Source organism: Hydra viridissima, unplaced genomic scaffold (genome assembly GCF_058129835.1).
Source record: "Hydra viridissima isolate aposymbiotic clone 2 unplaced genomic scaffold, HvirCarnegie_v1 scaffold_5, whole genome shotgun sequence".
Lineage (NCBI taxonomy): Eukaryota > Metazoa > Cnidaria > Hydrozoa > Anthoathecata > Hydridae > Hydra > Hydra viridissima.
This window is the reverse complement of record NW_028324304.1, coordinates 12130260-12139951: the sequence shown is the minus strand read 5'-3', so window position 1 is coordinate 12139951 and position 9692 is coordinate 12130260. Positions and strand designations below refer to the sequence as shown.

At 30.1% G+C, this 9692-nt stretch overlaps 2 long non-coding RNA genes and 1 pseudogene across 2 annotated transcripts; 1 reads left to right on the top strand and 2 right to left on the bottom strand.

Moving 5' to 3' along the window:
- Positions 1 to 1315: 1315 nt before the first annotated feature.
- LOC149888734 (uncharacterized) lies at positions 1316 to 2328 on the bottom strand. Its single transcript, XR_016452701.1, has one exon. It is a non-coding gene; the product is annotated as an uncharacterized LOC149888734 (long non-coding RNA).
- On the bottom strand, positions 2186 to 7143 carry LOC149888733 (uncharacterized; annotated as a pseudogene).
- An 806-nt stretch (positions 7144 to 7949) lies between these two features.
- On the top strand, positions 7950 to 9692 carry LOC145184595 (uncharacterized). Its single transcript, XR_016452779.1, has 2 exons — positions 7950 to 8510; positions 8996 to 9692. It is a non-coding gene; the product is annotated as an uncharacterized LOC145184595 (long non-coding RNA).

The following is a 9692-nucleotide window of genomic DNA, read 5'->3' as shown; positions in this document are numbered from 1 at the left end:
AGTTTTCAGTAACAGCAAAGCTATTTAATTACAAGTCAGTTCCTTTTTCTAACGTTGCTGTTCTAAAATTTACTCAAACATCTCACATTATACATTTTAAATCTAGCCATGATCGCAATGAACCTATGAACTGTGCGAATGTCAAGTTCAATTAAAAACCTAACGGAAAGAATGCAGCAACAAGTCCATCTACTTCCACTGCTTTGAATGTAAAACCAAAGATTCAAAATTATACAAAGGAACTTGCAGACATAAAAAAAAAAGATATTAAAGCTGCATTTCCGTTTATGCCTCTCGAGGACAGAGATTACTATCGAGTTGTTCTTCACCTTTAAAATAAACATGAAAAGCTTTTTAGGGTTGTACTTAATGTAATGGTTTTAAAATGTACCAAAAAATGTAGTACAAAAAAAAAAAAAAAAAATGAATAAACAAAATGTTGCAACCTTGTTTTGTGACTGAAATAATCTAATTTATAAAAATTAGCTTTTTGTTATATCATTGTTTCAGATACAAAATTTAAAGTAACTAACTGCCTCAGTCACAAAATTTAAAAGTCACTAACATGTTTCTAACTACCATTAAACAGCAGTTAGAACCTTGTCATAGTGAGAATATGATTATTTCACTATGACAAGGTTCTAACTGCATTTTCACGGCGATCTTCTATTTGAGTTAATAGTAAATTTTTCGAGATCGTCCGTGTTTTATCATTCGGTCTTATTTTTATAAGATTTTTCATTCCGTACTTTCAAGGCCTTCTCAAACAGGCCACAACAGCTCATTTTCCGTAAAATTAGCGAAGGCCGACTTTTTTACGGTTAAAATTATTTTTTATCCTTGCTTTTGTAAACAAACTTCAGAAACAAACAAAGAGCTTTAGAAGGACAAAACATTTTGATTAAATTTCTGAAGCAAATATTGTAGAAATTTTTTTTTACGTTTATAAATAAGTTAATTACAAAAAAAATTTAAAAAGTTTAGCTAAAAATGACTAAATCTCATTTTTATAACTATGTTTATTTTAGCTGTTTAACACTTGTAATACAAATAATAAATTTTTTGATAAAAACAAACAAATATGTTAACTTTATTTTATTGAAATTATTTTGACTTTTTTTAACTAAAATTACTTTATTTTGAAGTTGAAAGTTTTGCTTAATTTATTAAAAATTCCTTCCCAAAATCTTCAGAGTGTTTTTTACAATAATTGTTTAAAGAAATGTTTGCTAAAATGCAGCAAACTTTTTAAACACTTCGAACATGCAATCGAAATTTACTATTGCAGTTAATAAAAATGTCAATTAATCCTCTATTGCACAGCAATGGTGAAACTTTATTCACAAGTGTCACTTCAAATATAAAAAAACAATAAATAACAAAGTAGACTAAATTGTCAGAAGGTTCTCTTAGTCTTTCCCTGTTCAAAGAACTAATCAAAGTTCCATATTCTTGAAATATATCAAAGGTGTCTATTTCTTCTAAAATTGAATGTAATTCCAGAAGTTTGTAAGCAATAAAACCTGCAATATATAAAAGCCCTTGTTTGCATTCATTTGGCAACTGAACTTCACAATTTTCACATATTGACATATCAAACTACACATCAAGTTCACAGTTATCAATTTGGTGGTGAGCAGGAGGAAATATTGCAAAAACTGCTTGCTCGTCTATCAAATTACAAGTTTTGTCGATTCTAAATTTTTGAATAACACTTTGCTCAGTTAACAGATATGTGCCACCTGACCCTTGCTGATATTTCCTAAACTGTTTTTCTAGTGCATCTGATTGCATTTGTCCTAGCAATACATAAGATACACCGCAATTCAACAAATACTTGGCACAGCTTGCTAATCTCTTAGAAGTTTTTTGCAAAGCACTCACAGTATCCATTGTTAACTTTTTCTCTCTTAATTTTGAATTTACGCATTTCAAATTTTCAGCAAAATAAGAAATATAGTTCTCTAAGAAATCTATTTGCTAATCATTGACTGAAGTAATAGGCTTTCTTTGAATATCATTTAATCTAATATATAGACCTTTTGCTTTACTGTTGACAATAAGCTATCACTTGACAACTGTTTCAATAAAAAGTGCAGTATTTTTAGCTTCAGGAATTTTTACACATAATGCTGCAACTGTTTCATCACAAAAAACTTTGAGAACTAATCCATAATTTTGTCGTTTAATTGGTTTTGGTTATTTGATGCCTAATATAACTTGCTCGCTAAGAATCTGTTTCATTATTAATAACATAACTAACAGCATTCTCCAGTTGAGAATAATATTTAATAATTCCTTTGTTTAAAAAAGAAAACAAATATCTCCAGAATCTTCTAAAGTTACATATATTGAAAACTTAGGTACTGGTCCACAATGTTCATATGATATTAAAAATTTTTTTTTTTCTTTTTCAACAAAATAAAATTTTTCTTCACAGTTATTTATCATTGACTTCAAATTTTTCACAATTGAATTAAATTGAATAGCTTCCATTTTTTTAAAGTTTTCGAACTCATCAGGTAAACTATTTCCTTCAGAGCACATTAACCCAGTGACATCTCGTTTTCTAGACACTATTGGAATACAAGACACTGATATACCTTTAAAGACTGATGGAGGATGCACTGGAACAAAACTACTACCTTTGACTTTTTTTAATTCTGCATCTTTAGGCTAGTGCTGAGCACAAATTCGCTTATAATCTATAAACACGAAGTTTGCATTTGGAAGTTTTTTAATCCATAACTTGCGATCCTCAGATTCACAGACAAAGGCATACCAATTTTATCTTCACCATTTTTTAAAACGCATTCAAACATTGGCTGACCATTTCCTGACTCTAAAACATTGCAAAAACAATCAAACTGATCACTTTCAGTTATAATTTTCCGGAGTGCACTGTAGCCTTTATTGCATTTATAAGACCCTGAATAAAATTCTTCAACAGATACTCCAATATTCACTACACTATCTTATAATAACTTTTTCATCTAAACAAGAAGAACTATTAATTACTATTAGTTAATTAATTCCAGTTATACTATTACAGCTTGAAGAACCATAACTTTGAAATTACTTTGAAATTATAGAAAATAATTTCATTTTTGTAACCTTCGTTTGCGATTTGAGTTTGATCATTTTCTGGTGATATCAGAAATTTACTTCAGATTAAAGAAAGAAACAGTAAAAACACCAAGTTTTAAAAAACGAAACAAAATACAGAAAGAAATTAATTCGTTATTTATTTGGACAAAATACAGATACGCAATTATTTCTTTAAAGTTAAATAATTTTGCAGACCTGGAATCTCGTGACTCATTCGGTTAAAAGTTCTAAAAAAAGACTGATTTTTTAAATAGTAAATTCTACAAAACAAAAATAACAAACCTTTCTCTTTCTTCTTTTTTTAATAAAACAGGTCTTATTTTTCCTAATTGTCAAAAAAAAAATCAAAATTCCTTTGTTCCTTTGTGTGTATTTTTAAATGCCCCCGAACGTCGGTAATCTGCCCCCGAAAGTCGATAATCTTAAAAGTGAATTTTATTTGCATGGTTTCGTCAAAACAACATTTTTTTTTTTTGAAAACAAAAGAACAACGTTCTGACTGTATAGCGCACAAGTTTATGTTTACAAAGTAAGGTGAATTCGCATTGTATATAACATTATAAATAGGTTACATGGAGTTGTTTCACTATTTGGTAATTTCCAGATCCACGGATATTAGGAAAATCTATATACGAAAGATCGCCGTGTCAGGGTGTTAATTTTAAATCCGAAATTTTTTTACTTTTCACCATTTTCATTCCGTTGATGAGTTCAAAACATAAACAAATATAAAGCTGATTTTTAAGAAAATACGCACTTTTTTGAGAATTTTCATCACCATGTCGAAAGAATATGATCGTAGAGCCGCAGTGGTGGAATCAATACGCGCTGGGCACTTAGCCCAAGAAATTATTAAGTGGCTTGGGTACCCAAAACCACCTGACTGGCCACTCCTTGGTATGTTTCCTAAGGAAAATGTCAAGGAGAGGCCAGTCAGGAACTAGGGTTTCATAATCATGCTCCACGTAATCATCAGCAAAGATCCAAGCACCAACATCAGGAAACTGAGCAAGTTAATGAATAAGGTTCCTAACACCATGAGAAAAGCATTCATGAAGACCTTAGGCATAAATCTTACGTCTTGAAAGTCAGATAGATGTTGTCTACTAAAATTAAAACAAAGAGAGTGACTTGGTGCTCCCTTCTTTTAACATCAAGCATGAAGTAGTCGGCTGAATCCGGTTTATCAGCAATGATAAAATTAAAGTTAACAGGAGAAAACATAATTGGTTAGCTCAAGAATCTGAAGATGTACCAGTGAAAGAGTAGACAAGGTTTCCAGCCTCTGTCCATGTCTTCATAGTTTTTTTAAGCAAAGATCATATCCTGCCACCCGACTTCTTCAAAAAGGGCCTAAATGTCAACAAGGAAGTCTACCTGAACCTTCTAAGTAACTGATCTCCTTATATAGATCACTTTAAACTTTGATGAAACATGTTGGGGTGGTGTATATCAAGGAGATAAGGAAATTCTGAAAATGTTAGCTCAATATCTTCATGGTTCTTGAGAAATAAAAAATGAGCTGTTTTGCATGAAATCCTCCCTCAAGCAAAAAACACTTTCTTTTTATTTTTTTGAGATAAATAATTTGAGCAAATTGTTTACATAACTCAACTTTTTCCATCATAGGTAAAATCTGTTTTTTGTTCATTTGAAAGTTATCTATGGATACTTGAACAAAAAATTAAAAATCTGGCTTTACAATCTGGATGAGAAAGAATTAAAAATCTGGCGAAGCTTGAAATTTCTGCGATTAATTGAAGATTTTTGTGACTTTGATGAGCTCATTCTTAAAAAATAAATTTCAAAATGCTACGAATGAAATTGGATAATTCACTTATGCTGGATACAAATTTTAGGATAAGTTCAAGCAATTAAAGCTCATTATTCAAAAGTTATTAGTCGTAAAATAGTCCTCCAGCCACATTTTTTAAAATTATCCCAATTTAAAAGGTCTGTTACCTAAGATCGCATCACTTTTTTTTTTTTAATTATTTTCCTCTACTCATCAATTTAACACTAAGATAAAATGTTATATAGGTTACCGAATTAAATTTAAAGAACTTTTGAAGTTTAAAAGTTAAATAAAAATTTAAATGTTACAATTCCATGCAGGTCAAATACTAAAATTTCGGAAGGATATTTAAAATTTTTAGATTTCAGTTCGTTTAAACAAGATTCGTAAGCCAAAGTTAAATCATAATTATAGGGATGAAGTAAATTATCTATGAGCGTATTAATCGACAATTACGTTTTCCCGTTTTTCTTTTCGGTTACATATACTAACGAGTTTGGATGGCATGTTGGTGTATTCCCCAAAACGAATTGGATCAAATAAACAAAATCGGATTCTACTTTAAATGGGTCTACCATTACATCTAATGATTTCTTGTAAAAAGTTCGCTCCATATGCTTTATGAAGAAAGTGAAAAGACTCAGTGGCCTGTTCACTGAATTTTTGCTTATCAGTAGAGTGTAGAATCATCCCCAAAAGGGTTTATTTCGTTTATTCAATTAGGGTTATATGTGGTCTAGGCTAGGAATGCCATGTTTTCCACGCTGCTAAAATTAAAATTAGACTGGAATGCAGTAATAATAAGTATACTTATGTCTAACTTGATTTGGACAAAATTAAAGCTTACGTGATTGATACGAAATTTGAAACAGTTCTCCATTAATTATGATTCAATGAGCATAAACGAAGATGGATTTGTTTTTTTAAAGTATTTCAATTACAATTATCAAATAGTGAATATTTTTTATTAAAATTTATAATTGTTTCGGAGTTTTTAAACTCATATATTCAAAACCAGATTCGTATTTGCTGACAGGGGCCAATGCTTTAAACATAAAAAACGAAGTTTTTTCCGTAAAACACGAAGTTTTTACCGTAAAAAGCGAAGAAAAAAAAAATCAATTGCTATAAACATTCAAAAAATTCCGTTTTTAAGATAAAAACTTCGCTATTAAATCCAATGCTATAAACGAACAAGGGAATCGCCTTTTCAGATAAAAAAATGCGTTTTTTCGAAAAAAAACTTCAGATAGATTTTTGATCTCAATTTCAGATATTTTCTTCGTGATTTTGGCGGCCATTGATGGAACAACGTTAGCGCTTCAAAATCATTGAACATTCTTTGTTTGTGTTTTTATGTAGATATTTTATAGATAAAACTGAAAAGGATTTTGGTAACTCCATAATAAACTAATTACTTAAAATCTGCATTTAATCGATTATTCAGTTCCTTGTTGTGTTTCGTTAACAATCATGCATGAATTTAACATTCCATGCTTATTTATGTAGGTTTTCGATAGTAATTTTGGTTAAACAAATTTTTCATAATGTTTGACTAAAGAAAAGTATAAATAGTCGACAAATATGCCATATAATACACAAATACACAACAAAATAAAATGCTGTCTAAAGAACTTAAAATGTTACTAGCAATAAAGATCAGAGAAAACAAAGAGGTTCTCTACTGTAGGAACTTGGTACTTAACATCATTTCGAAGACCTATTGGACGTCGAACATATTTAATACCATCAGAACCAAACATATTAAACTTTGACTTATCACTCCATAGTATTTTTGACCATCGGTTTGCTGTCCAACTTAGATGTTCTTTAGCGAATTTTAACTGTGCTCTACGATTTTTTGCAGAAATAAAAGGTTTTTTAACAAGACAACGGCCAAAAAGGTTGTTTTGTCTTAAGCGACGCTTTACTGTTGCATAAGAGCACGAAATTTGATGGGACTGTGTAAGTTCTCTATGAATTTCTTTAGCACTCTTGCGCGGATCTGGCTTTGACGATCTTACTACAACATTATCTTGGCGAAAAGTTGTTGATTTCGGGCGTCCTGACTTTGTTGATATTTGGAAGTGACTCCGTTGTTGAAAAACTTTTAATGTATAACCAACTGTTGATCGTGGAATATTCATATCTATTGAAATTTGTCGCACAGTCTTACCGTTATTAAATGCTTGTACAATTAACTTTTTCACTGCTTCGCTTAAATATTTATTATGTCCCATTACATATTATTGATCATTGAATGTTTTTATAAAAATCTGCCTTCAGAAAAAGAAGTTAAAATAGTCTAAGTTATATCAACATTGTTAGAGTTTAGTTTGTCCAATTACTTTTGAGCCAATCATTTCCATTCTTTTAGCAAAATTTTGAGTAATTACTCCCAAAAGGGAATTGTTGTTTTGTTTTTCATAATTGTAGTATAATTTGACATGCTTACACGAAATTTCATTTAAAAATCTTTACTTAATGAGAAAATATAACAAAAAAGGTGTTTGTCCAATTACTTTTGGACGCTACTGTATATATATATATATATATATATATATATATATATATATATATATATATATATATATATATATATATATATATATATATATATATATATATATATATATATATATATATATATATATATATATATATATATATATATATATATATATAATACATATATTTATATATATATAATACATACATTTATATATATACATATATATAAAACGTTGTCAGAAACATCTTTGTTGAAAAAGCGGCCATTAAAATAAAATGATATTGAAAAACAAAACAAAAATATAATTTCTGCGCCTATTTAGTATGATTTCTGATTTTGTTCGATAAAAAATCATTAAAAAAACACCAAAATTTAGTACTTTTAAGTAATGTCTTAAACACCAACCTCTCGAGGCAATCGGTGGCGAAGCTCATTTTCTGCAATTTCGAAATCTAAGTCTTCATCCGACGTATTACGGATAAAAAAAGTCCGTGAATTTTAGTGACGTATACGTTTTATGCTTTATAACAATGGCTGAAAAAAATACATACAGCGATAAATTCTTCGAGTTTACGCATTTTTTTACGAAAAAATAATTTACTTAAAAAATTGCGTTTTTACGAAAGATTTTTTTTTCTCGAAAAAAACTTTGAGCTGTTTATGGCATTGGCCCCAGCTCATTGATAATTTGTCAGACCCATGTCATTATGAATAATCGCATATACTAAAATAAAATCGCATATACTAAAATACAATAATTCATTCGGAGATCATATTTCTTGTAGCTTAAAATCTCCAACCGCCGCACAGTGGGACGAAATCCCGATTTCGTGGCCAAAAGTCAAATTTGTCAGTTTTAAATTTTCGTCTTTTTACGTTCAGATCTTGTTTACAGATAGTCCTTGAACAAATTTCCGAACAGTGTAGGTATATACCTGCTTCTAGGCTGGCCGGGACATCAGTTGACATATAGCCTCCGTTCGGTACGCACTAAACAAAAGGACACGTCGAAAAATTCTCGCCTGTTTTAAAGTGATGTTAAACTGAAGAAGCTATTTCAATTGGAATTCGGCAAAATGGAATCACTTTCTGGAGGCATGTAGAATATATCGTTATGCACTGTTATTGCTAATTTTAATTTTTTTTAATATTTATATCGCGCGACAAGTAAACATAAAAAATTGTAAATTTTTTCTCTGAAATCGATTTTCTAATGTCGTTTTAAAAATTTAACCGCAGTTATCCACCTTCTTTCGACAAGGAACTGATAGTGTATAGTGTTAAATATAACATATAAAAAAACTGGCTGCCATTGAGTACCATTTTAATAGTGAGACTAGTTTTTATGGAGGAATGCGTGGTGCGATATTCTATTAACATAGATTAATGTCTGAAAATGGTCATGGAAATTAGTGAATTAACATTATTTAATGGCACTAATTACAGTTTAATACAATAATTTATCATTTTAAATATATGCTTTACAAGTTACTTCTCGTTCCGTTTTATGATAATCTCAAAATTTTATATAATAGTCCTCAAAGAACTCTCAGCCGTTATAACTGTATTATTTTTTACAGAGTCTTCCAAATCTTCAAATATGGTATTGTCAAGAAAAGATATATTCTTTAAGGTGAAAGACAGTTTAAAAAATGAATATAAATTCATCATTGATGTTTTGACAGATGCAATTTTCAAAAAAACGAAACATGTGATAAAAGTAGGAGAGGATGAAATGTCATTATCACGGTTATTTGCAAATTTTCGATCGAGATGGAGAGCAGCAGGAACATGTGAAGATTTTTTTCTGAAAAAAAATGAAGAATGATTGAAGGGCACAGTACAATTTTCAAAATTATCCAATACTGAATGCACAAGACCTTAGAAGATTGTGAAGAATGACAATAAAAAAGGAACATGTGGGCGACCTTCGCAATCCTTTGCTTCATCTAGTGATAGATCAAAGAGGCGAAAGACTCAAGAACTACGTTCTACTTTTTCTACAGAAGAATTGGCATACGCTGCTCAAATGAGTTTAAGGACTTCTGGTCAAGTACATGTTGCTCAAGTTGTTAAAGATGTCATGTTAACAACCCCTCTCGAGCATCAGGAAATTGCCCCAGATACTGGCAAAATCTCTACATCAAGAAGCTTTACAATTGTTAAAACAACCTGAAGTCACCAGACAAGATTCAAGGAACGATTCCGATTTAGATACAAGTAGTTCAACATCAGATTCCGAATCAAATGATTCGAACATTGATGAATATGACATAC